The 15,322-nt window shown below is 36.8% G+C and overlaps 29 non-coding genes across 29 annotated transcripts; 14 read left to right on the plus strand and 15 right to left on the minus strand.

Moving 5' to 3' along the window:
* Positions 1-13: 13 nt before the first annotated feature.
* Positions 14-86, minus strand: TRNAM-CAU (transfer RNA methionine (anticodon CAU)). The gene has a single exon. It is a non-coding gene; the product is annotated as a tRNA-Met (tRNA).
* A 114-nt stretch (positions 87-200) lies between these two features.
* Positions 201-271, plus strand: TRNAE-UUC (transfer RNA glutamic acid (anticodon UUC)). Its single transcript has one exon. It is a non-coding gene; the product is annotated as a tRNA-Glu (tRNA).
* Positions 272-1,048: 777 nt separating this feature from the next.
* TRNAM-CAU (transfer RNA methionine (anticodon CAU)) lies at positions 1,049-1,121 on the minus strand. The gene has a single exon. It is a non-coding gene; the product is annotated as a tRNA-Met (tRNA).
* A 114-nt stretch (positions 1,122-1,235) lies between these two features.
* Positions 1,236-1,307, plus strand: TRNAE-UUC (transfer RNA glutamic acid (anticodon UUC)). Its single transcript has one exon. It is a non-coding gene; the product is annotated as a tRNA-Glu (tRNA).
* Positions 1,308-2,082: 775 nt separating this feature from the next.
* Positions 2,083-2,155, minus strand: TRNAM-CAU (transfer RNA methionine (anticodon CAU)). Its single transcript has one exon. It is a non-coding gene; the product is annotated as a tRNA-Met (tRNA).
* Positions 2,156-2,269: 114 nt separating this feature from the next.
* On the plus strand, positions 2,270-2,341 carry TRNAE-UUC (transfer RNA glutamic acid (anticodon UUC)). Its single transcript has one exon. It is a non-coding gene; the product is annotated as a tRNA-Glu (tRNA).
* A 776-nt stretch (positions 2,342-3,117) lies between these two features.
* On the minus strand, positions 3,118-3,190 carry TRNAM-CAU (transfer RNA methionine (anticodon CAU)). Its single transcript has one exon. It is a non-coding gene; the product is annotated as a tRNA-Met (tRNA).
* A 114-nt stretch (positions 3,191-3,304) lies between these two features.
* Positions 3,305-3,375, plus strand: TRNAE-UUC (transfer RNA glutamic acid (anticodon UUC)). The gene has a single exon. It is a non-coding gene; the product is annotated as a tRNA-Glu (tRNA).
* A 772-nt stretch (positions 3,376-4,147) lies between these two features.
* TRNAM-CAU (transfer RNA methionine (anticodon CAU)) lies at positions 4,148-4,220 on the minus strand. The gene has a single exon. It is a non-coding gene; the product is annotated as a tRNA-Met (tRNA).
* A 114-nt stretch (positions 4,221-4,334) lies between these two features.
* Positions 4,335-4,406, plus strand: TRNAE-UUC (transfer RNA glutamic acid (anticodon UUC)). Its single transcript has one exon. It is a non-coding gene; the product is annotated as a tRNA-Glu (tRNA).
* Positions 4,407-5,183: 777 nt separating this feature from the next.
* Positions 5,184-5,256, minus strand: TRNAM-CAU (transfer RNA methionine (anticodon CAU)). Its single transcript has one exon. It is a non-coding gene; the product is annotated as a tRNA-Met (tRNA).
* A 114-nt stretch (positions 5,257-5,370) lies between these two features.
* TRNAE-UUC (transfer RNA glutamic acid (anticodon UUC)) lies at positions 5,371-5,442 on the plus strand. Its single transcript has one exon. It is a non-coding gene; the product is annotated as a tRNA-Glu (tRNA).
* Positions 5,443-6,217: 775 nt separating this feature from the next.
* Positions 6,218-6,290, minus strand: TRNAM-CAU (transfer RNA methionine (anticodon CAU)). Its single transcript has one exon. It is a non-coding gene; the product is annotated as a tRNA-Met (tRNA).
* A 114-nt stretch (positions 6,291-6,404) lies between these two features.
* Positions 6,405-6,476, plus strand: TRNAE-UUC (transfer RNA glutamic acid (anticodon UUC)). The gene has a single exon. It is a non-coding gene; the product is annotated as a tRNA-Glu (tRNA).
* A 776-nt stretch (positions 6,477-7,252) lies between these two features.
* TRNAM-CAU (transfer RNA methionine (anticodon CAU)) lies at positions 7,253-7,325 on the minus strand. The gene has a single exon. It is a non-coding gene; the product is annotated as a tRNA-Met (tRNA).
* A 114-nt stretch (positions 7,326-7,439) lies between these two features.
* On the plus strand, positions 7,440-7,511 carry TRNAE-UUC (transfer RNA glutamic acid (anticodon UUC)). Its single transcript has one exon. It is a non-coding gene; the product is annotated as a tRNA-Glu (tRNA).
* Positions 7,512-8,286: 775 nt separating this feature from the next.
* On the minus strand, positions 8,287-8,359 carry TRNAM-CAU (transfer RNA methionine (anticodon CAU)). Its single transcript has one exon. It is a non-coding gene; the product is annotated as a tRNA-Met (tRNA).
* Positions 8,360-8,473: 114 nt separating this feature from the next.
* Positions 8,474-8,545, plus strand: TRNAE-UUC (transfer RNA glutamic acid (anticodon UUC)). The gene has a single exon. It is a non-coding gene; the product is annotated as a tRNA-Glu (tRNA).
* A 776-nt stretch (positions 8,546-9,321) lies between these two features.
* TRNAM-CAU (transfer RNA methionine (anticodon CAU)) lies at positions 9,322-9,394 on the minus strand. Its single transcript has one exon. It is a non-coding gene; the product is annotated as a tRNA-Met (tRNA).
* A 114-nt stretch (positions 9,395-9,508) lies between these two features.
* On the plus strand, positions 9,509-9,580 carry TRNAE-UUC (transfer RNA glutamic acid (anticodon UUC)). Its single transcript has one exon. It is a non-coding gene; the product is annotated as a tRNA-Glu (tRNA).
* Positions 9,581-10,355: 775 nt separating this feature from the next.
* On the minus strand, positions 10,356-10,428 carry TRNAM-CAU (transfer RNA methionine (anticodon CAU)). The gene has a single exon. It is a non-coding gene; the product is annotated as a tRNA-Met (tRNA).
* A 114-nt stretch (positions 10,429-10,542) lies between these two features.
* On the plus strand, positions 10,543-10,614 carry TRNAE-UUC (transfer RNA glutamic acid (anticodon UUC)). Its single transcript has one exon. It is a non-coding gene; the product is annotated as a tRNA-Glu (tRNA).
* A 775-nt stretch (positions 10,615-11,389) lies between these two features.
* TRNAM-CAU (transfer RNA methionine (anticodon CAU)) lies at positions 11,390-11,462 on the minus strand. Its single transcript has one exon. It is a non-coding gene; the product is annotated as a tRNA-Met (tRNA).
* Positions 11,463-11,576: 114 nt separating this feature from the next.
* Positions 11,577-11,648, plus strand: TRNAE-UUC (transfer RNA glutamic acid (anticodon UUC)). The gene has a single exon. It is a non-coding gene; the product is annotated as a tRNA-Glu (tRNA).
* Positions 11,649-12,423: 775 nt separating this feature from the next.
* Positions 12,424-12,496, minus strand: TRNAM-CAU (transfer RNA methionine (anticodon CAU)). The gene has a single exon. It is a non-coding gene; the product is annotated as a tRNA-Met (tRNA).
* Positions 12,497-12,610: 114 nt separating this feature from the next.
* Positions 12,611-12,682, plus strand: TRNAE-UUC (transfer RNA glutamic acid (anticodon UUC)). Its single transcript has one exon. It is a non-coding gene; the product is annotated as a tRNA-Glu (tRNA).
* A 778-nt stretch (positions 12,683-13,460) lies between these two features.
* Positions 13,461-13,533, minus strand: TRNAM-CAU (transfer RNA methionine (anticodon CAU)). Its single transcript has one exon. It is a non-coding gene; the product is annotated as a tRNA-Met (tRNA).
* A 962-nt stretch (positions 13,534-14,495) lies between these two features.
* On the minus strand, positions 14,496-14,568 carry TRNAM-CAU (transfer RNA methionine (anticodon CAU)). Its single transcript has one exon. It is a non-coding gene; the product is annotated as a tRNA-Met (tRNA).
* A 114-nt stretch (positions 14,569-14,682) lies between these two features.
* TRNAE-UUC (transfer RNA glutamic acid (anticodon UUC)) lies at positions 14,683-14,754 on the plus strand. The gene has a single exon. It is a non-coding gene; the product is annotated as a tRNA-Glu (tRNA).
* The last annotated feature ends 568 nt before the right edge of the window (positions 14,755-15,322 follow it).

The following is a 15,322-nucleotide window of genomic DNA, read 5'->3' on the forward strand; positions in this document are numbered from 1 at the left end:
ACATCAATAAAAATGCCCTGTGTGAGGCTTGAACTCACGACCTTCAGATTATGAGACTGACGCGCTACCAACTGCGCTAACAAGGCAACTGTAGGCTTATTTTTGGATTAGAAAAGGTGAGGCATTTTGGTTTAACAAATTTCCGATATCAGTAAAAATGTTTTCCTTGTATGAAACTTTGAAGGAGATTTATTTCAGCTTCCCATATGGTCTAGTGGTTAGGATTCTTGGTTTTCACCCAGCGGCCCGGGTTCGACTCCCGGTATGGGAATAGAATCTTATTGTTGTTTCTAAACAGATTCAAAAGCAGAGGAACAAAAACTAATAGTTGTAGCCAGATGTTTCCTTGTGTCTGATGTGGTTCCAATTGCAGACGTGATCCACTGCTACTAATTGTGACAAGGTTTTGGGCAACTGCTGTGCCATTATCATTGGCCTTATCACAGGTAAAATTTCCAGGTATTATGAAACTGTGAGAAATGGGCTCTCTGAGGACAAAAATCACAAAGAATAGAACAATGCATTATGCTCCCCTTTTCCATCATTGATTCCAGCTGCATTAAAAATAAAATAATTTTTTTTTTACAAATGTGTCAAGTGATCTGAAAACACCTTTTCCATTAGTTATGGTCTAAAATCCTTTGGCGTTAAAACAAATTTACAGATGTTAAGTCCTGTTATAAAGAGAAAATTCATTCAATCCGGATAGGTGTTCTGGCAACTTTACAAGAAAAAGAGTTTTAACTCTCAAGTTACAATGCACTGTTCTGAGGACAACAGTCATGACAAATAGAATGAAAAATGCTTTATGCTTTTTTTCCCCTAAATGGGTACATCTTGGATGAGTTATTTGACATCTTTTCTTTTATTGCTGGTCTGAAATCTTTTATAGGTCAGGTGAATTATTAAAGCTTATCTGCAATTATAAACAGATGACACAACTCTTTCTGAAAGGTAACATTTTGATGCTATCAGTCTAGTTTGTTAGAAACAGGACTGCATCTCTCATATTGCAATGCCATGCTCCCAAAATAGACATCAATAAAAATGCCCTGTGTGAGGCTTGAACTCACGACCTTCAGATTATGAGACTGGCGTGCTACCAACTGCGCTAACAAGGCAACTGTAGCCTTAGATTTGGATTAGAAAAGGTGAGGCATTTTGGTCAAACAAATTTCCGAAATCAGTAAAAATGTTTTCCTTGTATGAAACTTTGAAGTAGATTTATTTCAGCTTCCCATATGGTCTAGCGGTAAGGATTCCTGGTTTTCACCCAGGCGGCCCGGGTTCGACTCCCGGTATGGGAATGGAATCTTATTGTTGTTTCTAAACAGATTCAAAAGCAGAGGAACAAAAGCTAATAGTTGTAGCCAGATGTTTCCTTGTGTCTGATGTGGTTCCAATTGCAGACGTGATCCACTGCTACTAATTGTGACAAGGTTTTGGGCAACTGCTGTGCCATTATCATTGGCCTTATCACAGGTAAAATTTCCAGGTATTATGAAACTGTGAGAAATGAGCTCTCTGAGGACAAAAATCACAAAGAATAGAACAATGCATTATGCTCCCCTTTTCCATCATTGATTCCAGCTGCATGAAAAATAAAATAAAAAAATGTTACAAATGTGTCAAGTGATCTGAAAACACCTTTTTCATTAGTTATGGTCTAAAATCCTTTGGCGTTAAAACAAATTTACAGATGTTAAGTCCTGTTATAAAGAGAAAATTCCTTCAATCCGGATAGGTGTTCTGGCAACTTTACAAGAAACAGAGTTTTAACTCTCAAGTTACAATGCACTGTTCTGAGGACAACAGTCATGACAAATAGAATGAAAAATGCTTTATGCTTTTTTTCCCCTAAATGGGTACATCTTGGATGAGTTATTTGACATCTTTTCTTTTATTGCTGGTCTGAAATCTTTTATAGGTCAGGTGAATTATTAAAGCTTATCTGCAATTATAAACAGATGACAAACTCTTTCTGAAAGGTAAAATTTTGATGCTATCAGTCTAGTTTGTTAGAAACAGGACTGCATCTCTCATATTGCAATGCCATGCTCCCAAAATAGACATCAATAAAAATGCCCTGGGTGAGGCTTGAACTCACGACCTTCAGATTATGAGACTGACGCGCTACCAACTGCGCTAACAAGGCAACTGTAGCCGTAGATTTGGATTAGAAAAGGTGAGGCATTTTGGTTTAACAAATTTCCGATATCAGTAAAAATGTTTTCCTTGTATGAAACTTTGAAGTAGATTTATTTCAGCTTCCCATATGGTCTAGCGGTAAGGATTCCTGGTTTTCACCCAGGCGGCCCGGGTTCGACTCACGGTATGGGAATGGAATCTTATTGTTGTTTCTAAACAGATTCAAAAGCAGAGGAGCAAAAACTAATAGTTGTAGCCAGATGTTTCCTTGTGTCTGATGTGGTTCCAATTGCAAACGTGATCCACTGCTACTAATTGTGACAAGGTTTTGGGCAACTGCTGTGCCATTATCATTGGCCTTATTACAGGTAAAATTTCCAGGTATTATGTAAAATTGAGAAATGGGCTCTCTGAGGACAAAAATCACAAAGAATAGAACAATGCATTATGCTCCCCTTTTCCATCATTGATTCCAGCTGCATGAAAAATAAAATAAAAAAATGTTACAAATGTGTCAAGTGATCTGAAAACACCTTTTTCATTAGTTATGGTCTAAAATCCTTTGGCGTTAAAACAAATTTACAGATGTTAAGTCCTGTTATAAAGAGAAAATTCATTCAATCCGGATAGGTGTTCTGGCAACTTTACAAGAAACAGAGTTTTAACTCTCAAGTTACAATGCACTGTTCTGAGGACAACAGTCATGACAAATAGAATGAAAAATGCTTTATGCTTTTTTCCCCCTAAATGGGTACATCTTGGATGAGTTATTTGACATCTTTTCTTTTATTGCTGGTCTGAAATCTTTTATAGGTCAGGTGAATTATTAAAGCTTATCTGCAATTATAAACAGATGACACAACTCTTTCTGAAAGGTAACATTTTGATGCAATCAGTCTAGTTTGTTAGAAACAGGACTGCATCTCTCATATTGCAATGCCATGCTCCCAAAATAGACATCAATAAAAATGCCCTGTGTGAGGCTTGAACTCACGACCTTCAGATTATGAGACTGACGCGCTACCAACTGCGCTAACAAGGCAACTGTAGGCTTATTTTTGGATTAGAAAAGGTGAGGCATTTTGGTTTAACAAATTTCCGATATCAGTAAAAATGTTTTCCTTGTATGAAACTTTGAAGGAGATTTATTTCAGCTTCCCATATGGTCTAGTGGTTAGGATTCTTGGTTTTCACCCAGCGGCCCGGGTTCGACTCCCGGTATGGGAATAGAATCTTATTGTTGTTTCTAAACAGATTCAAAAGCAGAGGAACAAAAACTAATAGTTGTAGCCAGATGTTTCCTTGTGTCTGATGTGGTTCCAATTGCAGACGTGATCCACTGCTACTAATTGTGACAAGGTTTTGGGCAACTGCTGTGCCATTATCATTGGCCTTATCACAGGTAAAATTTCCAGGTATTATGAAACTGTGAGAAACTCTCTGAGGACAAAAATTACAAAGAATAGAACAATGCATTATGCTCCCCTTTTCCATCATTGATTCCAGCTGCATGAAAAATAAAATAAAAAAATGTTACAAATGTGTCAAGTGATCTGAAAACACCTTTTCCATTAGTTATGGTCTAAAATCCTTTGGCGTTAAAACAAATTTACAGATGTTAAGTCCTGTTATAAAGAGAAAATTCCTTCAATCCGGATAGGTGTTCTGGCAACTTTACAAGAAACAGAGTTTTAACTCTCAAGTTACAATGCACTGTTCTGAGGACAACAGTCATGACAAATAGAATGAAAAATGCTTTATGCTTTTTTTCCCCTAAATGAGTACATCTTGGATGAGTTATTTGACATCTTTTCTTTTATTGCTGGTCTGAAATCTTTTATAGGTCAGGTGAATTATTAAAGCTTATCTGCAATTATAAACAGATGACACAACTCTTTCTGAAAGGTAACATTTTGATGCTATCAGTCTAGTTTGTTAGAAACAGGACTGCATCTCTCATATTGTAATGCCATGCTCCCAAAACAGACATCAATAAAAATGCCCTGTGTGAGGCTTGAACTCACGAACTTCAGATTATGAGACTTACGCGCTACCAACTGCGCTAACAAGGCAACTGTAGCCATAGATTTGGATTAGAAAAGGTGAGGCATTTTGGTTTAACAAATTTCCGATATCAGTAAAAATGTTTTCCTTGTATGAAACTTTGAAGTAGATTTATTTCAGCTTCCCATATGGTCTAGCGGTAAGGATTCCTGGTTTTCACCCAGGTGGCCCGAGTTCGACTCCCGGTATGGGAATGAAATCTTATTGTTGTTTCTAAACAGATTCAAAAGCAGAGGAACAAAAACTAATAGTTGTAGCCAGATGTTTCCTTGTGTCTGATGTGATTCCAATTGCAGACGTGATCCACTGCTACTAATTGTGACAAGGTTTTGGGCAACTGCTGTGCCATTATCATTGGCCTTATCACAGGTAAAATTTCCAGGTATTATGAAACTGTGAGAAATGGGCTCTCTGAGGACAAAAATCACAAAGAATAGAACAATGCATTATGCTCCCCTTTTCCATCATTGATTCCAGCTGCATTAAAAATAAAATAAATTTTTTTTTACAAATGTGTCAAGTGATCTGAAAACACCTTTTCCATTAGTTATGGTCTAAAATCCTTTGGCGTTAAAACAAATTTACAGATGTTAAGTCCTGTTATAAAGAGAAAATTCATTCAATCCGGATAGGTGTTCTGGCAACTTTACAAGAAAAAGAGTTTTAACTCTCAAGTTACAATGCACTGTTCTGAGGACAACAGTCATGACAAATAGAATGAAAAATGCTTTATGCTTTTTTTCCCCTAAATGGGTACATCTTGGATGAGTTATTTGACATCTTTTCTTTTATTGCTGGTCTGAAATCTTTTATAGGTCAGGTGAATTATTAAAGCTTATCTGCAATTATAAACAGATGACACAACTCTTTCTGAAAGGTAACATTTTGATGCTATCAGTCTAGTTTGTTAGAAACAGGACTGCATCTCTCATATTGCAATGCCATGCTCCCAAAATAGACATCAATAAAAATGCCCTGTGTGAGGCTTGAACTCACGACCTTCAGATTATGAGACTGGCGTGCTACCAACTGCGCTAACAAGGCAACTGTAGCCTTAGATTTGGATTAGAAAAGGTGAGGCATTTTGGTCAAACAAATTTCCGAAATCAGTAAAAATGTTTTCCTTGTATGAAACTTTGAAGTAGATTTATTTCAGCTTCCCATATGGTCTAGCGGTAAGGATTCCTGGTTTTCACCCAGGCGGCCCGGGTTCGACTCCCGGTATGGGAATGGAATCTTATTGTTGTTTCTAAACAGATTCAAAAGCAGAGGAACAAAAGCTAATAGTTGTAGCCAGATGTTTCCTTGTGTCTGATGTGGTTCCAATTGCAGACGTGATCCACTGCTACTAATTGTGACAAGGTTTTGGGCAACTGCTGTGCCATTATCATTGGCCTTATCACAGGTAAAATTTCCAGGTATTATGAAACTGTGAGAAATGAGCTCTCTGAGGACAAAAATCACAAAGAATAGAACAATGCATTATGCTCCCCTTTTCCATCATTGATTCCAGCTGCATGAAAAATAAAATAAAAAAATGTTACAAATGTGTCAAGTGATCTGAAAACACCTTTTTCATTAGTTATGGTCTAAAATCCTTTGGCGTTAAAACAAATTTACAGATGTTAAGTCCTGTTATAAAGAGAAAATTCCTTCAATCCGGATAGGTGTTCTGGCAACTTTACAAGAAACAGAGTTTTAACTCTCAAGTTACAATGCACTGTTCTGAGGACAACAGTCATGACAAATAGAATGAAAAATGCTTTATGCTTTTTTTCCCCTAAATGGGTACATCTTGGATGAGTTATTTGACATCTTTTCTTTTATTGCTGGTCTGAAATCTTTTATAGGTCAGGTGAATTATTAAAGCTTATCTGCAATTATAAACAGATGACAAACTCTTTCTGAAAGGTAAAATTTTGATGCTATCAGTCTAGTTTGTTAGAAACAGGACTGCATCTCTCATATTGCAATGCCATGCTCCCAAAATAGACATCAATAAAAATGCCCTGGGTGAGGCTTGAACTCACGACCTTCAGATTATGAGACTGACGCGCTACCAACTGCGCTAACAAGGCAACTGTAGCCGTAGATTTGGATTAGAAAAGGTGAGGCATTTTGGTTTAACAAATTTCCGATATCAGTAAAAATGTTTTCCTTGTATGAAACTTTGAAGTAGATTTATTTCAGCTTCCCATATGGTCTAGCGGTAAGGATTCCTGGTTTTCACCCAGGCGGCCCGGGTTCGACTCACGGTATGGGAATGGAATCTTATTGTTGTTTCTAAACAGATTCAAAAGCAGAGGAGCAAAAACTAATAGTTGTAGCCAGATGTTTCCTTGTGTCTGATGTGGTTCCAATTGCAAACGTGATCCACTGCTACTAATTGTGACAAGGTTTTGGGCAACTGCTGTGCCATTATCATTGGCCTTATTACAGGTAAAATTTCCAGGTATTATGTAAAATTGAGAAATGGGCTCTCTGAGGACAAAAATCACAAAGAATAGAACAATGCATTATGCTCCCCTTTTCCATCATTGATTCCAGCTGCATGAAAAATAAAATAAAAAAATGTTACAAATGTGTCAAGTGATCTGAAAACACCTTTTTCATTAGTTATGGTCTAAAATCCTTTGGCGTTAAAACAAATTTACAGATGTTAAGTCCTGTTATAAAGAGAAAATTCATTCAATCCGGATAGGTGTTCTGGCAACTTTACAAGAAACAGAGTTTTAACTCTCAAGTTACAATGCACTGTTCTGAGGACAACAGTCATGACAAATAGAATGAAAAATGCTTTATGCTTTTTTTCCCCTAAATGGGTACATCTTGGATGAGTTATTTGACATCTTTTCTTTTATTGCTGGTCTGAAATCTTTTATAGGTCAGGTGAATTATTAAAGCTTATCTGCAATTATAAACAGATGACACAACTCTTTCTGAAAGGTAACATTTTGATGCTATCAGTCTAGTTTGTTAGAAACAGGACTGCATCTCTCATATTGCAATGCCATGCTCCCAAAATAGACATCAATAAAAATGCCCTGTGTGAGGCTTGAACTCACGACCTTCAGATTATGAGACTGACGCGCTACCAACTGCGCTAACAAGGAAACTGTAGCCTTACATTTGGATTAGAAAAGGTGAGGCATTTTGGTTTAACAAATTTCCGATATCAGTAAAAATGTTTTCCTTGTATGAAACTTTGAAGAAGATTTATTTCAGCTTCCCATATGGTCTAGCGGTAAGGATTCCTGGTTTTCACCCAGGTGGCCCGGGTTCGACTCACGGTATGGGAATGGAATCTTATTGTTGTTTCTAAACAGATTCAAAAGCAGAGGAACAAAAACTAATAGTTGTAGCCAGATGTTTCCTTGTGTCTGATGTGGTTCCAATTGCAAACGTGATCCACTGCTACTAATTGTGACAAGGTTTTGGGCAACTGCTGTGCCATTATCATTGGCCTTATTACAGGTAAAATTTCCAGGTATTATGTAAAATTGAGAAATGGGCTCTCTGAGGACAAAAATCACAAAGAATAGAACAATGCATTATGCTCCCCTTTTCCATCATTGATTCCAGCTGCATGAAAAATAAAATAAAAAAATGTTACAAATGTGTCAAGTGATCTGAAAACACCTTTTTTATTAGTTATGGTCTAAAATCCTTTGGCGTTAAAACAAATTTACAGATGTTAAGTCCTGTTATAAAGAGAAAATTCCTTCAATCCGGATAGGTGTTCTGGCAACTTTACAAGAAACAGAGTTTTAACTCTCAAGTTACAATGCACTGTTCTGAGGACAACAGTCATGACAAATAGAATGAAAAATGCTTTATGCTTTTTTTCCCCTAAATGGGTACATCTTGGATGAGTTATTTGACATCTTTTCTTTTATTGCTGGTCTGAAATCTTTTATAGGTCAGGTGAATTATTAAAGCTTATCTGCAATTATAAACAGATGACAAACTCTTTCTGAAAGGTAACATTTTGATGCTATCAGTCTAGTTTGTTAGAAACAGGACTGCATCTCTCATATTGCAATGCCATGCTCCCAAAATAGACATCAATAAAAATGCCCTGGGTGAGGCTTGAACTCACGACCTTCAGATTATGAGACTGACGCGCTACCAACTGCGCTAACAAGGCAACTGTAGCCATAGATTTGGATTAGAAAAGGTGAGGCATTTTGGTTTAACAAATTTCCGATATCAGTAAAAATGTTTTCCTTGTATGAAACTTTGAAGTAGATTTATTTCAGCTTCCCATATGGTCTAGCGGTAAGGATTCCTGGTTTTCACCCAGGCGGCCCGGGTTCGACTCACGGTATGGGAATGGAATCTTATTGTTGTTTCTAAACAGATTCAAAAGCAGAGGAGCAAAAACTAATAGTTGTAGCCAGATGTTTCCTTGTGTCTGATGTGGTTCCAATTGCAAACGTGATCCACTGCTACTAATTGTGACAAGGTTTTGGGCAACTGCTGTGCCATTATCATTGGCCTTATTACAGGTAAAATTTCCAGGTATTATGTAAAATTGAGAAATGGGCTCTCTGAGGACAAAAATCACAAAGAATAGAACAATGCATTATGCTCCCCTTTTCCATCATTGATTCCAGCTGCATGAAAAATAAAATAAAAAAATGTTACAAATGTGTCAAGTGATCTGAAAACACCTTTTTCATTAGTTATGGTCTAAAATCCTTTGGCGTTAAAACAAATTTACAGATGTTAAGTCCTGTTATAAAGAGAAAATTCCTTCAATCCGGATAGGTGTTCTGGCAACTTTACAAGAAACAGAGTTTTAACTCTCAAGTTACAATGCACTGTTCTGAGGACAACAGTCATGACAAATAGAATGAAAAATGCTTTATGCTTTTTTTCCCCTAAATGGGTACATCTTGGATGAGTTATTTGACATATTTTCTTTTATTGCTGGTCTGAAATCTTTTATAGGTCAGGTGAATTATTAAAGCTTATCTGCAATTATAAACAGATGACACAACTCTTTCTGAAAGGTAACATTTTGATGCTATCAGTCTAGTTTGTTAGAAACAGGACTGCATCTCTCATATTGCAATGCCATGCTCCCAAAATAGACATCAATAAAAATGCCCTGTGTGAGGCTTGAACTCACGACCTTCAGATTATGAGACTGACGCGCTACCAACTGCACTAACAAGGAAACTGTAGCCTTATATTTGGATTAGAAAAGGTGAGGCATTTTGGTTTAACAAATTTCCGATATCAGTAAAAATGTTTTCCTTGTATGAAACTTTGAAGAAGATTTATTTCAGCTTCCCATATGGTCTAGCGGTAAGGATTCCTGGTTTTCACCCAGGTGGCCCGGGTTCGACTCACGGTATGGGAATGGAATCTTATTGTTGTTTCTAAACAGATTCAAAAGCAGAGGAACAAAAACTAATAGTTGTAGCCAGATGTTTCCTTGTGTCTGATGTGGTTCCAATTGCAAACGTGATCCACTGCTACTAATTGTGACAAGGTTTTGGGCAACTGCTGTGCCATTATCATTGTCCTTATTACAGGTAAAATTTCCAGGTATTATGTAAAATTGAGAAATGGGCTCTCTGAGGACAAAAATCACAAAGAATAGAACAATGCATTATGCTCCCCTTTTCCATCATTGATTCCAGCTGCATGAAAAATAAAATAAAAAAATGTTACAAATGTGTCAAGTGATCTGAAAACACCTTTTTCATTAGTTATGGTCTAAAATCCTTTGGCGTTAAAACAGATTTACAGATGTTAAGTCCTGTTATAAAGAGAAAATTCCTTCAATCCGGATAGGTGTTCTGGCAACTTTACAAGAAACAGAGTTTTAACTCTCAAGTTACAATGCACTGTTCTGAGGACAACAGTCATGACAAATAGAATGAAAAATGCTTTATGCTTTTTTTCCCCTAAATGGGTACATCTTGGATGAGTTATTTGACATCTTTTCTTTTATTGCTGGTCTGAAATCTTTTATAGGTCAGGTGAATTATTAAAGCTTATCTGCAATTATAAACAGATGACAAACTCTTTCTGAAAGGTAACATTTTGATGCTATCAGTCTAGTTTGTTAGAAACAGGACTGCATCTCTCATATTGCAATGCCATGCTCCCAAAATAGACATCAATAAAAATGCCCTGGGTGAGGCTTGAACTCACGACCTTCAGATTATGAGACTGACGCGCTACCAACTGCGCTAACAAGGCAACTGTAGCCATAGATTTGGATTAGAAAAGGTGAGGCATTTTGGTTTAACAAATTTCCGATATCAGTAAAAATGTTTTCCTTGTATGAAACTTTGAAGTAGATTTATTTCAGCTTCCCATATGGTCTAGCGGTAAGGATTCCTGGTTTTCACCCAGGCGGCCCGGGTTCGACTCACGGTATGGGAATGGAATCTTATTGTTGTTTCTAAACAGATTCAAAAGCAGAGGAGCAAAAACTAATAGTTGTAGCCAGATGTTTCCTTGTGTCTGATGTGGTTCCAATTGCAAACGTGATCCACTGCTACTAATTGTGACAAGGTTTTGGGCAACTGCTGTGCCATTATCATTGGCCTTATTACAGGTAAAATTTCCAGGTATTATGTAAAATTGAGAAATGGGCTCTCTGAGGACAAAAATCACAAAGAATAGAACAATGCATTATGCTCCCCTTTTCCATCATTGATTCCAGCTGCATGAAAAATAAAATAAAAAAATGTTACAAATGTGTCAAGTGATCTGAAAACACCTTTTTCATTAGTTATGGTCTAAAATCCTTTGGCGTTAAAACAAATTTACAGATGTTAAGTCCTGTTATAAAGAGAAAATTCCTTCAATCCGGATAGGTGTTCTGGCAACTTTACAAGAAACAGAGTTTTAACTCTCAAGTTACAATGCACTGTTCTGAGGACAACAGTCATGACAAATAGAATGAAAAATGCTTTATGCTTTTTTTCCCCTAAATGGGTACATCTTGGATGAGTTATTTGACATCTTTTCTTTTATTGCTGGTCTGAAATCTTTTATAGGTCAGGTGAATTATTAAAGCTTATCTGCAATTATAAACAGATGACAAACTCTTTCTGAAAGGTAACATTTTGATGCTATCAGTCTAGTTTGTTAGAAACAGGACTGCATCTCTCATATTGCAATGCCATGCTCCCAAAATAGACATCAATAAAAATGCCCTGGGTGAGGCTTGAACTCACGACCTTCAGATTATGAGACTGACGCGCTACCAACTGCGCTAACAAGGCAACTGTAGCCATAGATTTGGATTAGAAAAGGTGAGGCATTTTGGTTTAACAAATTTCCGATATCAGTAAAAATGTTTTCCTTGTATGAAACTTTGAAGTAGATTTATTTCAGCTTCCCATATGGTCTAGCGGTAAGGATTCCTGGTTTTCACCCAGGCGGCCCGGGTTCGACTCACGGTATGGGAATGGAATCTTATTGTTGTTTCTAAACAGATTCAAAAGCAGAGGAGCAAAAACTAATAGTTGTAGCCAGATGTTTCCTTGTGTCTGATGTGGTTCCAATTGCAAACGTGATCCACTGCTACTAATTGTGACAAGGTTTTGGGCAACTGCTGTGCCATTATCATTGGCCTTATTACAGGTAAAATTTCCAGGTATTATGTAAAATTGAGAAATGGGCTCTCTGAGGACAAAAATCACAAAGAATAGAACAATGCATTATGCTCCCCTTTTCCATCATTGATTCCAGCTGCATGAAAAATAAAATAAAAAAATGTTACAAATGTGTCAAGTGATCTGAAAACACCTTTTTCATTAGTTATGGTCTAAAATCCTTTGGCGTTAAAACAAATTTACAGATGTTAAGTCCTGTTATAAAGAGAAAATTCCTTCAATCCGGATAGGTGTTCTGGCAACTTTACAAGAAACAGAGTTTTAACTCTCAAGTTACAATGCACTGTTCTGAGGACAACAGTCATGACAAATAGAATGAAAAATGCTTTATGCTTTTTTTCCCCTAAATGGGTACATCTTGGATGAGTTATTTGACATCTTTTCTTTTATTGCTGGTCTGAAATCTTTTATAGGTCAGGTGAATTATTAAAGCTTATCTGCAATTATAAACAGATGACAAACTCTTTCTGAAAGGTAACATTTTGATGCTATCAGTCTAGTTTGTTAGAAACAGGACTGCATCTCTCATATTGCAATGCCATGCTCCCAAAATAGACATCAATAAAAATGCCCTGGGTGAGGCTTGAACTCACGACTTTCAGATTATGAGACTGACGCGCTACCAACTGCGCTAACAAGGCAACTGTAGCCATAGATTTGGATTAGAAAAGGTGAGGCATTTTGGTTTAACAAATTTCCGATATCAGTAAAAATGTTTTCCTTGTATGAAACTTTGAAGTAGATTTATTTCAGCTTCCCATATGGTCTAGCGGTAAGGATTCCTGGTTTTCACCCAGGCGGCCCGGGTTCGACTCACGGTATGGGAATGGAATCTTATTGTTGTTTCTAAACAGATTCAAAAGCAGAGGAGCAAAAACTAATAGTTGTAGCCAGATGTTTCCTTGTGTCTGATGTGGTTCCAATTGCAAACGTGATCCACTGCTACTAATTGTGACAAGGTTTTGGGCAACTGCTGTGCCATTATCATTGGCCTTATTACAGGTAAAATTTCCAGGTATTATGTAAAATTGAGAAATGGGCTCTCTGAGGACAAAAATCACAAAGAATAGAACAATGCATTATGCTCCCCTTTTCCATCATTGATTCCAGCTGCATGAAAAATAAAATAAAAAAATGTTACAAATGTGTCAAGTGATCTGAAAACACCTTTTTCATTAGTTATGGTCTAAAATCCTTTGGCGTTAAAACAAATTTACAGATGTTAAGTCCTGTTATAAAGAGAAAATTCCTTCAATCCGGATAGGTGTTCTGGCAACTTTACAAGAAACAGAGTTTTAACTCTCAAGTTACAATGCACTGTTCTGAGGACAACAGTCATGACAAATAGAATGAAAAATGCTTTATGCTTTTTTTCCCCTAAATGGGTACATCTTGGATGAGTTATTTGACATCTTTTCTTTTATTGCTGGTCTGAAATCTTTTATAGGTCAGGTGAATTATTAAAGCTTATCTGCAATTATAAACAGATGACACAACTCTTTCTGAAAGGTAACATTTTGATGCTATCAGTCTAGTTTGTTAGAAACAGGACTGCATCTCTCATATTGCAATGCCATGCTCAAAAAAAATAGACATCAATAAAAATGCACTGTGTGAGGCTTGAACTCACGACCTTCAGATTATGAGACTGACGCGCTACCAACTGCGCTAACAAGGCAACTGTAGGCTTATTTTTGGATTAGAAAAGGTGAGGCATTTTGGTTTAACAAATTTCCAATAGCAGTAAAAATGTTTTCCTTGTATGAAACTTTGAAGGAGATTTATTTCAGCTTCCCATATGGTCTAGCGGTAAGGAGTCTTGGTTTTCACCCAGGCGGCCCGGGTTCGACTCCCAGTATGGGAATAGAATCTTATTGTTGTTTCTAAACAGATTCAAAAGCAGAGGAACAAAATCTAATAGTTGTAGCCAAATGTTTCCTTGTGTCTGATGTGGTTCCAATTGCAGACGTGATCCACTGCTACTAATTGTGATAAGGTTTTGGGCAACTGCTGTGCCATTGTCATTGGCCTTATCACAGGTAAAATTTCCAGGTATTATGAAACTGTGAGAAATGGGCTCTCTGAGGACAAAAATCACAAAGAATAGAACAATGCATTATGCTCCCCTTTTCCATCATTTATTCCAGCTGCATGAAAAATAAAATAAAAAAATGTTACAAATGTGTCAAGTGATCTGAAAACACCTTTTCCATTAGTTATGGTCTAAAATCCTTTGGAGTTAAAACAAATTTACAGATGTTAAGTCCTGTTATAAAGAGAAAATTCCTTCAATCCGGATAGGTGTTCTGGCATCTTTACAAGAAACAGAGTTTTAACTCTCAAGTTACAATGCACTGTTCTGAGGACAACAGTCATGACAAATAGAATGAAAAATGCTTTATGCTTTTTTTCCCCTAAATGGGTACATCTTGGATGAGTTATTTGACATCTTTTCTTTTATTGCTGGTCTGAAATCTTTTATAGGTCAGGTGAATTATTAAAGCTTATCTGCAATTATAAACAGATGACACAACTCTTTCTGAAAGGTAACATTTTGATGCTATCAGTCTAGTTTGTTAGAAACAGGACTGCATCTCTCATATTGCAATGCCATGCTCCCAAAATAGACATCAATAAAAATGCCCTGTGTGAGGCTTGAACTCACGACCTTCAGATTATGAGACTGACGCGCTACCAACTGCGCTAACAAGGAAACTGTAGCCTTATATTTGGATTAGAAAAGGTGAGGCATTTTGGTTTAACAAATTTCCGATATCAGTAAAAATGTTTTCCTTGTATGAAACTTTGAAGAAGATTTATTTCAGCTTCCCATATGGTCTAGCGGTAAGGATTCCTGGTTTTCACCCAGGTGGCCCGGGTTCGACTCACGGAATGGGAATGGAATCTTATTGTTGTTTCTAAACAGATTCAAAAGCAGAGGAACAAAAACTAATAGTTGTAGCCAGATGTTTCCTTGTGTCTGATGTGGTTCCAATTGCAAACGTGATCCACTGCTACTAATTGTGACAAGGTTTTGGGCAACTGCTGTGCCATTATCATTGGCCTTATTACAGGTAAAATTTCCAGGTATTATGTAAAATTGAGAAATGGGCTCTCTGAGGACAAAAATCACAAAGAATAGAACAATGCATTATGCTCCCCTTTTCCATCATTGATTCCAGCTGCATGAAAAATAAAATAAAAAAATGTTACAAATGTGTCAAGTGATCTGAAAACACCTTTTTCATTAGTTATGGTCTAAAATCCTTTGGCGTTAAAACAAATTTACAGATGTTAAGTCCTGTTATAAAGAGAAAATTCCTTCAATCCGGATAGGTGTTCTGGCAACTTTACAAGAAACAGAGTTTTAACTCTCAAGTTACAATGCACTGTTCTGAGGACAACAGTCATGACAAATAGAATGAAAAATGCTTTATGCTTTTTTTCCCCTAAATGGGTACATCTTG

Source organism: Pseudophryne corroboree, chromosome 6 (assembly GCF_028390025.1).
Source record: "Pseudophryne corroboree isolate aPseCor3 chromosome 6, aPseCor3.hap2, whole genome shotgun sequence".
NCBI classification, from domain to species: Eukaryota; Metazoa; Chordata; class Amphibia; order Anura; family Myobatrachidae; genus Pseudophryne; species Pseudophryne corroboree.